This window comes from Miniopterus natalensis, chromosome 11 (assembly GCF_054644295.1).
Source record: "Miniopterus natalensis isolate mMinNat1 chromosome 11, mMinNat1.hap1, whole genome shotgun sequence".
Lineage (NCBI taxonomy): Eukaryota > Metazoa > Chordata > Mammalia > Chiroptera > Miniopteridae > Miniopterus > Miniopterus natalensis.
In genome coordinates, this window is record NC_142091.1 from 8,195,570 (window position 1) to 8,209,641 (window position 14,072).

General features: G+C 52.8%; 1 pseudogene; it reads right to left on the bottom strand.

Annotated features, from left to right (window-relative positions):
- Positions 1–2,810: 2,810 nt before the first annotated feature.
- LOC107530789 (polypeptide N-acetylgalactosaminyltransferase 11 pseudogene) lies at positions 2,811–4,586 on the bottom strand (annotated as a pseudogene).
- Between the last annotated feature and the right edge of the window lie 9,486 nt (positions 4,587–14,072).

The following is a 14,072-nucleotide window of genomic DNA, read 5'->3' on the forward strand; positions in this document are numbered from 1 at the left end:
ATCCAAAGAAACCCAAAACACTAATTTGAAAGAATATACTTATTCCTATGTTCATTGCAGCATTATTTATAATAGCCAAGAGATGGAATCATCCCAAGTGATAGACAACTGGATAAAGAATAAGTGGTACATAGACACAATAGAATATTACTTGGTCATAAAAAAGAATGAAATCTTACCATTTGCGACAGCATGGGTGGACCTAGAGGGTATTATGCTAAGTGAAATAAGTCAGATAGAGAAAGACAAATGCCATATGATTTCACTTACATGTAAAATCTAAAGAGCAAAATAAATGAATAAATAAAGCAGATTCATAGATACAGAGAACACACTGATGGTTGCCAGAGGAGAGAAGGGTTGAGAGCTCGGTGAAAAAGGTGAGAGATTAAAAAGTACAAATTGGTAGTCACAAAATATTCACAGGGATGTAAAATACAGCATAAGGAAGATCGTCAATAATATCGTACTATGTATGGATCAGGTGGGCACTGGAAATATCAAGAGACCACTTTTTAAAGTATATGATTGTCTAATCACTATGCTGTACATCTGAAATAATACAAAATAATACCGAATGCTAACTCTAGTTGGGAAAAAAAAGATTTATTAAGCACCTACTAAGCACTATTTGGATATAGAGGAAACTGCCGTGAATAGGGTACTTTAAGACCCTGCCTGATGGGCTGCCAGCTTAGCGGTGGGGGCTGCAGGGCCCCAGGAGGAGAATCCTATTTCTCAGGTAGGAGGTGGCCAGAGTCCCCCTGGGGAATTTGAGTACTCAGAGGAGAAACATCTTGAACTATAGCCTTAAGGATTCTTGAAGCGCAGGCAGGGCGTATATCTGGCCTGTTTGTCAGCACCTTCCAACATGACAGGTGTTCTCACTGTACACAGACACACTGACTGACCAAATAGTGAAGCAGAATTTCCTTGGCCTAGACTGAGAGGGGGGGAGCCATTGCCTTGGTGGGCACATGCTGGCCCAGTACTCTGGCTCCCTAGATACGTGGGCTTATGAGGTTAAGACTGCTTCTAGATCTCAATACCTTCTCGCCCTGGTCTGCATCAGTCCAGAAACTAGATGGGACAGAGCCTACAGGTGGAGAGTAGCAGGGCTTCTGAACTTGAGGGATAGTAAAGCCCTTACCCTCCATGGATAAATCATCTGTCCCAGGCCCCAGCCCTACCCAATGGCCCATTTGCTGACAGCCGCTGTGAGTGCTATAGGCTGAATGTTTGTGTCTCCTCAACCCCCAAATTCTAAGTGCCCAATATGTAAAATTATCATCCCCCATGTGATAGTATTTGGAGGTGGGACCTTTGGGGGTGATTAGGTCATGAGGGTGGAGCCCTTTTAAGAGACCCCAGACAGCTCCCTTGCCCCTCTGCCGTGTGAGGACAGAGAGAAAAGTATAGCCATCTGTGAACCAGGAGTGGGCCCTCACCAGACCTGAATCTGTGGCATCTTGGACTTCCCAGCTCTAGAGCTGAGATAAACAAATTCCTGTTGTTTATAAGCCACCCACTCTACAGTAGTTTGTTATAACATCCTGAAGGGACTAAGACCTTGGGCAAGTCCCTTCACGTCTTTATCCCTCAGTTTTCTTCTTGGGTCTCAAACTACATGACCCCTGTGGGGACCTCTCCAGCCCTGAGATTTCCGAGTAGAGCAGAGACTCCCAACTTCCCCCTCCCACAGCACCTCCCCATCTCCAGAGCCCCAGATGGAGCCCTCATTACACCTTTGGCTTGACATGTGATTGAAAAGTGCAATCTTAAGCCCTGGCTTCCCCACTCACCCTTCCTGCTGTTGATTTGCAGCTCAGAGTGGGCTGACTGCCAAGTCAAGTAATCAGGAGGTAATAGCCTGGTATCAGATGAATCCCCAGGGCTGGCAGCCGAGTCTGGAAAACTCCATCCCCATGCTGCTTGTGCCATTCACGACCAGAAAAATAATTGTGTAAAGCAGGCTGGCTCGGATCAAACCCAGCCTGACATGCGCAGTGTAGGGATTGAGGCACCCTGGTCTGATGTGGTTATTAGTACCTTGCTTGGGGGCTAAGCTGCCCAGGGGCGTGCTGTGATTCATTTGCCCATGCAGATCGGGCGCTGTTCCCCAGCCTGCAGGAATAACTCTATTGCAGCCTCCTTGCCCAGGACCCCTGCTTTCCCCCTTGTCTTCTCTGTCACCTGCTCCTGTTGCCTCTTTCCTTCTCCTGTTCGACCAGCATTGCTAAAATTCTCCCAAAGTGCTGATTTTACTGAATTAGACAAGTGGCAGTTCATTTTTTAGGTAAATAATTAAAAGGATCCTTTATTTTAAATGTAGATAGTACCATAATTCATCAAAATAATTTATAATAGTTAACTACCTCTTAAATATGATCTTATAAATGATGCCTTCTGAAGTTAAAAGCCGTGGACTCAATCAGTTTGTTTAAAATGAACTGTCTACTCTGAAGTCTTCTAAAAAAGGAAATCATGACACGTTCCCGATCAGATAAACACCATTCCGTTATTAGGGGGATTAAAAAGAAGCATTAACCAATTTGAATAGACCTATCGATTTCCTGGGTTTTGTGCTTTTGTATAAACCTGACTCTTTATATAAAAACGGCATTCTGGTTTCCTACCATAAGCAAGAAATTCCTTAACAGCAGCCTAGAAATGACCTTAATGTCTTGGTGACATACTTCACCTCCCGATGCTCACTCGGAGCTCGATATAGGCAGTGTATCTGCTCTCAGCCCTGCTAACCTCTGAGGCATCCCCATAGAGGGACACGCATTCCAGCCAGGGCGTCCACCTTAACCTTCCAAATGCCATTGCTCAGGGGAGGAGCTATCACAGGTCGCCATAGCAGCAAAGCCTGTGTGACTCAGCGAATCAGCTGCTCTCAGGCACTGTCACCGACACCTGGTGCAGCCGATTCATCTTCCCAAAGGTCCTCTGCTGGGGTCCTCCTGACCTGCAGCACCTCATGAGCTGTGGTGCGTCTGATGGTTGAGTTTCTGACATCCAGGCAAACGAGACTACTTAACACCCATTCATACTCTTCTTTATGAATCCAGATCTGACTTGGGTCACCGAAGTCACTTGTCTTAAGCACTACTAGGCCTCCCTTCTGACTTGGGCAGCTCTGGGCCATCAGGTACTTGCTGGTCTGGAGGTGAAAGAGCCTTCCACGTTGAAGGACTTCGTGGCGTTTTGGCCCTCTGTTGATAAAATTGGGTTGCAGGGTTTGGCATTGGGCCCATATCTCTGCATCTCTGGGTAAATGTTATCTAAATATCATTTAAATGATTTACAACCCAACTTCTTCCTCGATTCATCCCGCTCACTGATATTTCCATAGCTTCTCCTCCTCAGATCAGGTCTTAAGGAAAAATACTGCTCCTATGTTCACCACCCAAACACGTGCCAGCCTCAAGGAGTTGGGTGTCACGGTGTCCTCCCGTTCAGGGAACCATATGGTCGCCTTTTTCAGAAAATGTGTCCCACCCTAGAGCAAGGGACAATGAGGAGTTTACCTCCGCACATCCAAATCTGAAGTGTCTGTTTCCCCTCCGCAGGTGTCCATGCACTGTCACACTGCCCTAGTTCTTTAAAGCAGTTTCTATTCGTGGCAACAGCCCTCCAGCCGTTGTGGGTGACTTTTATGGTGCAGTAGCTCCTTCCGGACCTCCCAGCTCAGAAAGGGCAACAAGACCCCATTTGAAGTGCAGCCCCCAGTTGAACCCCCCACCCGCCACAGGGGAGGCTCTGTAGGTCAGCATGTCCCCACAGGGGCTGTGATCACCGGCATACGACCCTTCGCGGGTCCTCCCATGTGACGGCCAGCGAGGGCTGCAGCCACATCATGAACTCACTTCTCAGTGGCTGCCCAGGAGCGCCAGGACCTCTGTGGCCTGGGCTGCTCCAATCATTCTTCCTCTGATTAACCCCTCAGGCTTTGTATTTCTTATTACTTTAATTTTTCCAGGGAAGGGTTTTTGTACAAATTCACCTAGCTCTCCTTTCAAACCATGGGAGTCACTGTCGGCATCCACGAGGATGGCTGGTGGAGAAGCTGGGCGGGTGTGTGGTCCAGGCGCTGTGCACAGTCCCGGGGAAGCAGACAAGGCCTCACTGCAGAAACCAACACCAGGGACTGGCGCTCCGCGGGCAGGACTTGTCTACATGCCGCGTTCCTTGCACCTGGCCCGTCTCTGTGGGGGCCCGGGCGCAGCTGATGGCATGTTGAAGGCATGCTCCTGATACCCCGGTCTTCAACTCCTGGTCACTGGCATCACATGGCCCAGTTCAGAAGCGAAGTCCACGTTGTCTTCTGCGTCTTCAACACGGTGATCTGCCACATCATCAACTGTGTTTGCTTTGAACTTTAATTCTAATACTGGACTTAGACCTCGGGTGAGGTGGGGGTAGAATTGTTTTGGGAATGTGCGTGGGGCCCAGTGCCCTTGATGGGCATATTCTTAAGTGGCTGGGCCACTCACTGAGGTTGAAAAAGACAAAAGGCAAAGCCGGCAGGTGGCAGATGTAAAAAGGCGTCCACAGAAGAAATAGGGAACTGGGGCTCTTCCCAGCACAGGCCCAGCTCAGCTGAAGGCCGGCTTCAACGTCCTGGAGCAGAAGCTGCTGGGGCCCTAACCTGGGGCCGGAGGCTGGGCACAAACAGGTGCGAGAGTCAGAAACTCCAGGGGCGCAGCCTTGCCGGGGCATGCTGGCCTGGCCTTGACCTCCAGGGGCCCCACGGGGCCTCTCCACGATGGTGAAGGTCCCAGAAGACCCTGTGGTGAACCCTGACCCTGCAGCGCAGGGCTCCTGCTGCTGGGGCTGGGCTGGGCTGGGCAGGGGCTGGGGCTGGGGCAGGGGCAGGGGCAGGGGCAGGGGCAGGGGCTGGGGCTGGGGCAGGGGCTGGGGCAGGGGCAGGGGCTGGGGCAGGGGCAGGGGCTGGGGCTGGGGCTGGGGCAGGGGCTGGGGCAGGGGCAGGGGCAGGGGCTGGGGCTGGGGCAGGGGCTGGGGCAGGGGCAGGGGCTGGGGCTGGGGCAGGGGCTGGGGCTGGGGCAGGGGCTGGGGCAGGGGCTGGGGCAGGGGCAGGGGCTGGGGCTGGGGCTGGGGCTGGGGCAGGGGCAGGGGCTGGGGCAGGGGCAGGGGCTGGGGCTGGGGCTGGGGCTGGGGCAGGGGCTGGGGCTGGGGTTGGGTAGGGGCAGGGGCAGGGGCTGGGCAGGGGCTGGGGCTGGGGCTGGGGCTGGGGCTGGGGCAGGGGCAGGGGCAGGGGCAGGGGCTGGGCCTGGGCAGGGGCTGGGGCTGGGGCTGGGGCTGGGGCAGGGGCAGGGGCAGGGGCAGGGGCAGGGGCTGGGCCTGGGCAGGGGCTGGGGCTGGGGCTGGGCCTGGGCCTGGGCAGCGGCTGGGGCTGGGGCTGGGGCTGGGGCAGGGGCAGGGGCAGGGGCTGGGCCTGGGCAGGGGCTGGGGCTGGGGCTGGGGCAGGGGCAGGGGCAGGGGCAGGGGCAGGGGCTGGGGCAGGGGCAGGGGCTGGGGCTGGGGCTGGGGCAGGGGCAGGGGCAGGGGCTGAGCCTGGGCAGGGGCAGGGGCTGGGGCTGGGGCTGGGGCAGGGGCAGGGGCAGGGGCAGGGGCAGGGGCAGGGGCTGGGGCTGGGGCGGGGGCTGGGGCAGGGGCTAGGGCTGGGCAGGGGCTGGGCAGGACTGGTGTTGGGGCAGGGGCCGGGCCAGGGGCTGAGACACCTGCCTGGTGCAGCAGCCCAGGTCCAGCCTTGGTTCCAGTGAGAGCGCCCCCAGGCCGCACTTCATTAAAAAATGGGGGCAGCTGGGACCCTGGAAAATGAAGGACACACAGGCCTCTGGATGGGGCCAGGCTCGGGGCCGACCCAGGCCCTGGGCTCCCCGCGAGTGGCGCCCTGCTCAGTCCTACGGGCCCTCCTTAGCGGGCTGTGGGCTGGGGCTGGGGCTGGGGAGCTAACTGGGGGCACCCAGAAACTCCATCAAGCTGGGGAGCAGCACCCTTCAGACTGGACGCCTGTCTGGGCGTCTGTTAGGGACGGGTTTGGGGAAAGGCTTGGAGGCTGGGTCCCGGCGTTGGAGTTGGCCCGCCCTGGGTGGGGCTTCCGCAGGAACCCTCAAGATTTGGGCTCCTGAGAGTGCCCTGACTCCACGTAGAGTTTTAGGGAGCAGAGCCCCTTCCTGTAACCACTCTTTCTGGCCTCGTCTTCCTCAAACTGGCCAAAGGATCAGAGGGTTGGCTGCAGGAAAAGAATCTCTCAGAGACAAATGTGAGTTGCCTCCAAGAGTCCCGCAGGTCATTGTCCACAAAGTCCTCCTAGAGACCACGTTGACTAGACGTCTGCCTGCGGTTTGGGACAGAACACTGTGTCCTTTCAGATCCAGATGGGCGAGGTAGTCACAGAGAGAAAGGGGACACTTCCTTGCAATGACCCCTGGAGCTCAGGCGTTGATTTAATGAACACTGATAGATACCTATTATGTGCTAAGGCAGGTGGCACTAGGCTGGCATTTGTTCCACTGCCCTTCCCTGCTTCCTTCCCCATGCAGATATCAAAATCGACTCGAGCACTTTTTCCCACCAAGTCAAGAAGCATCCTGGGAATTCTGAACAGCATTCCAACGGCCACTAACAGTTTACCGGCACTAGCTGTTGGAGTGGAATCTCTCTTCCATCCCTATGTTAGACATTTTGGGAAACTGAAAGGTTTATGCTGTGAGACAAAGGTGAGGTGAAGATCAGAGCACACTTGGTAAAAGGAGCAGCTGATCGGAATGAGAACTGAAGAATAGGTGGTGTCCATTCCACGCACTGGTACACGAGGAACACACCCTCGCTAGGGGCTTTTCAACCGGTGGGCCCCGCATCCTTTCCTGGAAGGAAGGAGGGGAGAGGAGGCTAAAGACAGCTCCCCAGGCCTTGCCCTCCTTGAGTCTCTAGCTATCCCTATGGGGATGGCATGTGGGGTGTGGTGGAGATCAGAAGCTGAGCTGGAAGACCTACCAGGGACAGAAAACTTGTTCAGCCTGCTCTGTGAGTTCCTTGTCAGGCAGGGGAGCACCCCGTGTCTCAGGTCCCTCTAGGGAAAGCTTCCTGGAGTAGCTTCCCATTCCGTACACTGTATTTGCCTCCATCTGTGACTCTGGCCCCACAGTTTCATTTCCTGCTGCCGGGCAGCTCCTGACATACGGTATTAGCCTGCGCCCCCTGCCCCTTCTTAGGGGATGAGGCAGAGCCTGTGCGCTTCCTCTCTCAGCCCGGACATGGTTTCCTGGTCTCCCAAGTCCTCGGTCCCATCCTCTCATCTCCACTCACCCTCTGAAACAGAGGGTTATGTTAAGGCTTGACCCCAGAGGAAGGTGGGGAGGCCAGGAGGAGCCTCTGGCTGCTAGTGGAGCAGGGACCCCAGCAGCAGATGTCTTTTCCCTGGCATCAGAACCAGGCTCCTTTGCCCACAAATCTCCTCTTCCTTTGAACTTCCCTAGTTTTGTTCCTGGGTTCATAATCCCCCAGGCCCCTGCCCTCACAGCCCAGTGCTATCTCCCATCCCTCCTTTGTTCCCAGTGACAGCTCTTAAATGTTTTCAGGGTACAGTGGGCCTATCCAAGAGACTGCATTTCCCATCCTCTTTTGCAGCTAGAATTGGCCATGTGCCTAAATTCTGGCCAAGGAGATGTAGGAGAAAGTGTTAGAAGAGAAAGTGCAAGGGGTCCTTAAGGGAGCTGACCCAGAGGGAGATTCTTGCCTTCTCCCCTTTACTCCTTGTTGTTGCCTAAAACATACACAGATGGAAGAAGCTTCAGCAGCTGTTTCAATGAATGAAGTGACCTTGGGGATGGAAACCATGTGCTAGGATGTTAGAACAGAAAAAGAAGCAGCTGGGCCCACGGTATGTCTGGAGCTGCCACACCCGCTCTGGACTGGCTTCCTCCAGATTTCTTTTAGGTCAAAACACTTTATCTTGGGTTTCTGTTGCATCGGCCACACCTAACCCTAAAAGATGCCCTGGCCTCCTCTTCCTGCTTCCTGCACCCTCCTAGGGAGTAGTGAAGTCCATGGGCTCTTCCTCCAACTCACCTCCTGTAGTCTCCTGGCCATCCCCCCAGTTCTGAGCATGTCATTATCCCCATTCTCCTAAGAACAGAACGAATTGCTTCTTCTGGCATCCAAGACCTCCCATCGCTGGGTCTCAACTCACCTTGTTAGTTAAACCTCCTGTGTCCTAAGGTTTAGCCAGGTAAACTCCCTGAATCCCCAGCTAGCCCACGCTTTTCTGCTTCTCTGCTGTGGCTCCAGGGGTTCTCCTGCCTGTCAAAACCCCACCCATTGTTCAAAGTTTGTCTAAAAGTTGCTTCCTCTATGAAGTCTTCCCAATGCCTCTGTTCTCTCCCCTGCACTCCCACAGTAAATTGCTTGTAGCTGTCAGGGTCTACCTGATATTATTGCTACCTGTTTACTGAATAAGGCCCTTATAGGGCTGGATTAGTCTTGTTCATTCCCAAATTCCCAAAAGAGACTGGCCCAAGACCCACACATAGTAGGTCCTTGGTAAATGTTGGCTTATCAAGGTGACCCCCACTCCCTGTCTCTGACCTCTGCCCAATCCAGGGCTCATACTGCTGTGCAGAAGTCCCCTCGTGAGGTGGGGACTGGCCCAATCCCGGTTTTTGCTCTCCTCCCCTTTCCCTGTCACTGTCACTGTCACGCAGCCACTTGTTTGGCACTGGCTGCAGGAAGGTGATGGGTAGAGGCAGGGCCTGGGCTGGCAGACAGACAGGTAGTGCTGCCTGGGCAAACAGAGATGTCAGCATTGATGTGGGGAGCTGGGCTGCTCGTTAGATCTGCTAAACTGCTGTGACAGGCTCCTCCTTTTCAGTGACAGGGTTCACCTCTCCCCACCTGGGTCCCTTGCTTACTCACCACCCTGTCCTCTCTGCTGACAGCACTGACCTATTAGGGCGTTGCTCTCACTCACCAACCCAAAGGCCTCTGAGCATCAGGGCCGTCTCCACAGAACAGGGGGCCATTTGTCTTTCAGGAGGGATGGCCTCTCCCCCAGGGACTGCTTGCAGTGCCCTGTCCCTCTGCAGCTATAGTCAGAGGAACCAGGGGGCAAAGAGTTGGCTTAGGTCAAAGTTGGCCTTGGATTTGGGGTGTTTGGAACCTTTTGTGCTTGAGGCAATGCGTCCTACCTAAGTGAGGTCTCAATTAAAACAAGAAATCATTACCAGGATGAGTGTAGCAGGCCACAGAGAGTTGAATCCAAATTTGAATCCACAGGCTTATAAATTACAGATTTTCTGGTCATCACGGCCCTAGGGATGGAGGCGTGTGTGCACCCCTGGCTTCAGGGCAGGCAGTTTGTATGGCCATGTTTGGGAGAATATGTGTTCTTTGGAACTTTCCATTAACATAATGCAGTAATAAGGCAAGTAAAAGTACACAGCCTTTGACGTTGAACTGCCAGGGTTCACATCCCTGCTTGGCTATGTGGTAACTGAACTGGATTATGTTTCTTAACTTTCCTGAAGGCCAATTTGCTTATCCATAAAGTGAGCATTCTTAGACCTCTGGTGCAGATTGTACAAGATACTACAGGTAAAGCACTTGGAAGGGTTTCCAGCGTGTCTGCGTGCTTAGTGAGCTCCACTTACCCACTAGAATGGAAACCCCCAGAACAGGGACCTTCCTCATATTGAGCATCTCAGCCTCCCTCTGGGATGTGAATGAATAAATGTGGGCTGAATAAATGTACATCTGGAGAGCAAGCTTTGGGGTGACTGGACAGTGCAGTTTTCCTATTCTGTGTCCCGCAACACCTACTATAGCACTCTGCATGCAACAGATGCTTAATAATTAATGATAAATTTAAGCACACAGTGTCCTTGCAATTTTGGAAGGTATTTTATATGTAATAAAGAACACTTAAAAGATCTCAGTCAAACAGTGCCCACCTTGGGGAACTTTCTTAACTTCTAGAGTCTCTCTTAGGCTCTGGCCAAGTCACCCCTCCCAGACTCAACAGCTTGACCCAACATAAGGAGTCTTGGGAAAGGCCCAGGACTGGATGCTAGGAGACCTGGGTGCTGTTACTAGATCTTTAATGGTTTCACCATTTGACTCTGGGCAAGCTACCCTCTTGTCTGAGCCTCAGTTTCCCCATTGGTAGTGTGAGGGGTTGGTCAGGTGCGTTTCCAGCGTGAGCCACAGAGCATTCTGATTTTAGGTGTCAGGTTTTTGCCAGGACCTAGGCCTGGGCCAGTGTTTGATTCTGCAATTCCTTCCTCTGGATCAGGGGCCCAGGAGCTTACTTTCACTTCGTGTCCCTCAGGGACAAGCCAACATGAAAGGTTGGAGGAGGTGCTATGGAGACAGGGTTAAGCCCCCCTCGAGCTGAGTCGGGAGGAGAGGGCACAGTGGAGAGGTCGAGGGGCGCTGCCACAGCCACTGGCCTCGTGGTTGGAGTGGGGGTGAGGGTGAGTAATAGCAAGAGTTCTACTTCTGAACCACTCCGACCTAATCCTTGGGGCGCCCTGCAGGAAATGCAGGTACACCTGGCGGACTGCCCTTGCTCTCAGAGGGAGCCAGGGCTAGAACACAGAAGGCGGGGAGTGGGTGGGACGGGATGAAGGGACCAAGAGCCAGCATCGCTATTTCTTTTGTCCCAACCATTTGCTTCCAAGGGACCGTTTTCCTTGCAGAAGTCTCACTGGAAAAATTCCGTTGAAAAACCCTCCTCCATGCCAGCATCACCTGCTGCACCTTGTAGCTCATGCAGCGTCCTTCAGCCAGCCATGACCTCACCCTGGCACTGGAGTTTAGAGAACCAAGGAGACCCGCTCCGTGGAGCCGAGGGCCTTGCTGCTTCGAATTCTACAGAACAGGCATCTCATTTCTCCAGCCTCGTGGAGTTTCCTGCCCAAACTCTCAGTCAGCCATGTCTGAGGTGGGTCAGCTGCTGAGCTCCCTGTTCTCCCAGCGCCCAAGGACTTCTGTGTCTTGTGTGATGAGGCAGCTGGGAGCCTGGACAGGGCAGAGAGCATGGGGATCACCCTGAATGCCAAGGCCAAGGCAAGGCTTTGTGTCATGACTTCGGGTCACTTGCTCTCTCAGCCTCGGTTTTCTCAGTGGACAAATGGGGACAGTGAAACTACTTCAGCATGTCCTGCTAGGAGCAAATGAAAGGTAGAGAATGAAAAGGGTGTTTTGAGCTGTAAAGTGCTGGGTGTAATAAAAGGTGCTCTCTGCCTCCGGGGGCCCTTTGGAGCCCTGGGCTCATTGGGACAGAGCTTACTGTGTCCCCCAAGCAGCTCCTCCCTCTCCCAGAGCTGTCACAGTTTAATCCACCTAATTGAAAGACCGCTGCATCTGGCAAGGACTTTATCAAAGGGAAACGGGAGAGTCTGGTGCCATTTGGCTCCCTGCACATTTGTCCTTTCAAATCCTTGTAGATAATTCCATTTCTGCATTAGAAGCAAGGCTGGCATTTTGCATGAGAGGGAGGGACAGAAGGAGGAAAGGGGAGAGCAAGGGATGAGGCCAGACACTGGGGAAGAGCTGAGGCTGTCGGGGCCTGGGGTTGGATCAGTTCAGGGCTGTCTTGGGTGGGAGAAGCCATGGCAATAGCAGGGAGCAGGCAAGACAGAAGGGGCACTGCCCAGCTGAAAAGAGAGCTTGCTTAGAAGGTAAGGGGTAGTGATGCCAGGCGATTGCAGCTCTTCTTTCTCCCAGGCATGAGTAGGCTCAGACTGCCCCAAGCCAGTTTTTTGACATGCCACTCCCTGCAAGGAAGCCAGTGTAACCCTCAGTACCCTTCTCTAAAGACTCTGTCCAGGTGGGGGTGGAGAGAGGTGGGGATGGTGGCAGAGGCCTGACCAGAAGCTTTTCTAGGAGGACCCAACCTCACCTGACACAGGGAAAACAGAATGTTTGGGAGGAGACTGAAGAATGTGGGCATTAAGAGACCTGGAGGGAGGGAAATGCAGGGACTGAAAGAGTAGGGCCACACCTACTGTATGCTATTTACAAACTGAAAAATTCCATCCCAAAGGAGCTCCACGAAGGGGTTACTGATTTCCCTTCATGAGAGAAGAAACTGTGTTGGAGAAATTTAGAGCAAGCACGAGGGTTTGGCTAAGCCTTCCAAGGGTGAGGGTGGGGGGTGAGTGGGCCCAGCACAGACAGGTTGGGATAGGCTGGGTCAGGGCCTGCTGAACCAGGCTGATGAGGGTGGGAATGGGTGGGCAATTCTACACAAAGAGTGCTTTCTGGGGGCTGGACCCATGTGTTCACGCACTGTGCGCCTGTCAGCAGGAACATGCCAAGGGCTAAGGCTCAGCCCCCACCCTCAAGGACGTTAGAGAAGGGTGGATGTGCACATGAGCAAGTGGATAATGTAATGCAGTGGTGAGTTAGTGAAGGGAGGGCAGGTAGGTGCATTGCACTCTGGGAATCCTGGGGGAAAGCTATTGATTAGTTTCCTGATAGTGGGACAGGTGCTAGGAAATACTTCACAGGGAAGGTGGCATTGCTCCTGCAGAGAGTTTAGAGATTGATTTCTAGAGTATTGAGATAGGTCAATTATATTCCAGAAGAAAGGATTGCCTGCCCTGTTAACACATATGATTCTCACAATGACTATTGTGAGTCATTGTTCTTACCCCCATTTTACAGAGGGAGATATTGAAGCTTATGTAGGAAATGTAGACTGTACCTTTTCCATCTTGATCCACTCTGAGGCTCCTGTGTTAATGGCCCCATTGCTGGAGGGAGCATTGGTTACACACAAGGGGACTATGGCAACAGAAGACATCAGCACCTTGGACAGGGCCCAAGGGCTGCTCAAGCTCCAATAGATAAGGTGATGGAATCCAGGGCTGTGGCGCTAAAATGCCTTTCCCAAATCCAAGGACCCATGGGGCAGCACTATTATTTCTAAGATGATGTAATTTGGGATACCAATGAGCTTGAGCTCACAGACCACCAAGCTGGCCTGTGACTATTGTGTTTGGAGATAGGAGGTCAAGGAGAGGGGATTAATAAATGTGTTTCAGAGAGGCTCCAGGCCATTCTGTCCCCACCTTCCCAAAAAACATATTACCTTTGAGAGGGTGAGAGAAGCTTTAAAGACTCTAAAATGCAGATATATTAGCTGAGAGGAGGTACAGCCCAGGTCAGGTACATGTTGGAGGGGGAATTGGAATGGGCTGGGGCTGTGCCAGAGTAAGGGGCCTTGTGGCTTCTTAGGGGCAGCACAGGAGGTCATGGGCAGGTTGGGAGGGCTCACATCATAATCTTGCTTCTGCTGGGACTTGTGCTGGAGTCAGCGTGGGATGGAAATATTGGTCAGTGACTTCCCCATTACTGAGAAAACTGTTAATGAGAGTGGTCATATAAAGACACATGCATGCAAGGAGACAACAGGAGAGAGGAAGGCACATGTACTCACATATCACTAATAGGCACAAAAATGTATGAAGGACCTGCTTGCACTTTTATCCACACACATATTGTTGGTTGTCATCCCAGGATGGTATTTGAAGGCCAAGGATGATGATGATGATGATGATGATGATGATGACTTCCAGCTTTCTAGGTCTTTTGATCCCTCCTAAAAATTCTGTGAAGTAAAAAATATTCTTTCCATTTCTCATATGAGAAAACTGAGGCCTGGGAGGGTTAAACAATTTGCTCAAGGTTATGCTGTTAGTAGGAGCATAACTGCAACTTGAGGAATCCAGGTCTTTCAATTTCATGCCAAGAGTCACTTCTACTGCACCTCAGATGAAGCTGGTGGCCCAGACAGCCCTGTTCCTAGGGCCCAGATCAGCTTCTCAGGGTGCGTGAAGAGTCAGGCCGGTGGGAATCTCGCCCATGCAATTGGGAGGGTTTCTATAAAGAGCACAGGCACTGGAGAAGGTAGACTCTGGTCTGGATATTGGTACCCCCTCTCATAGCTGTGTGATCTTGGGCAAATCCATCACCTTATCTAAGGTGACATTTTCACAGCAGCAAGATGGGAATAACAAAATGTATCCCACAGATTGTAT